At 43.7% G+C, this 1,007-nt stretch overlaps 1 non-coding gene across 1 annotated transcript; it reads right to left on the reverse strand.

The window, feature by feature from the left end:
• Positions 1 to 305: 305 nt before the first annotated feature.
• LOC114388769 lies at positions 306 to 412 on the reverse strand. Its single transcript, XR_003661566.1, has one exon. It is a non-coding gene; the product is annotated as a small nucleolar RNA R71 (small nucleolar RNA).
• Positions 413 to 1,007: the final 595 nt, after the last annotated feature.

Genomic DNA, 1,007 nt, shown 5'->3' on the forward strand with positions numbered 1-1,007 from the left:
GCATCCAATACCCTAATGAGGATGTCCCATATGTTCTTAAAACTGGACTGATCAATTTGCTTCCAAAGTTTCATGGCCTTGCAGGTGAAGACCCGCACAAACATTTGAAAGAATTTCATATTGTCTGCTCCACCATGAAACCCCCAGATGTCTAAGAGGATCACATATTTTTGAAGGCTTTTCCTCATTCTTTAAAGGGAGTGGCAAAGGACTGGCTGTATTACCTTGCTCCAAGGTCCATCACGAGCTGGGATGACCTTAAGAGAGTATTCTTAGAAAAAAATTTCCCTGCTTCTAGGGCCACAACCATCAGGAAGGATATCTCAGGTATTAGACAACTCAGTGGAGAGAGCCTATACGAATAGTGGGAGATATTTAAAAAACTATGTGCCAGTTGCCCTCACCATCAGATTTCGGAGCAGCTTCTTCTCCAATATTTTTATGAAGGACTCAGTAATATGGAGAGAAGTATGATAGATGCTGCCAGTGGTGGAGCCCTTGGAGACATGACTCCTGCTGAAGCCAGAAATTTAATTGAGAAGATGGCTTCCAACTCCCAGCAGTTTAGCGCCAGAAATGATGCTATAGTCATTAGAGGAGTACATGAGGTGGCTACAAACTCATCTGCATCATATAAAACTAAGAAGCTTGAAGGCAAACTAGATGCATTGGTCAACTTGGTAACACAGCTGGCCTTGAATCAGAAATCTGTACCTATCGCAAGAGTCTGTGGTTTATGCTCCTCTGTTGACCACCATACAAACCTTTGCCCTTCCATGTAGCAACCTGGAGCAATTGAGCAGCCTGAAGCTTATGCTACAAACATTTACAATAGACCTCCTCAACCTCAGCAGCAAAATCAACCACAGCAGAACAGTTATGACCTCTCCAGCAACAGATACAACCCTGGATTGAGGAATCACCCTAATCTCAGATGGTCTAACCCTCAACAACAACAACAACATCCTGCTCCTTCCTTCCAAAATGCTACTGGCCCAAGCAGACCA

This window comes from Glycine soja, chromosome 15 (assembly GCF_004193775.1).
Source record: "Glycine soja cultivar W05 chromosome 15, ASM419377v2, whole genome shotgun sequence".
Classification (NCBI taxonomy): Eukaryota; Viridiplantae; Streptophyta; class Magnoliopsida; order Fabales; family Fabaceae; genus Glycine; species Glycine soja.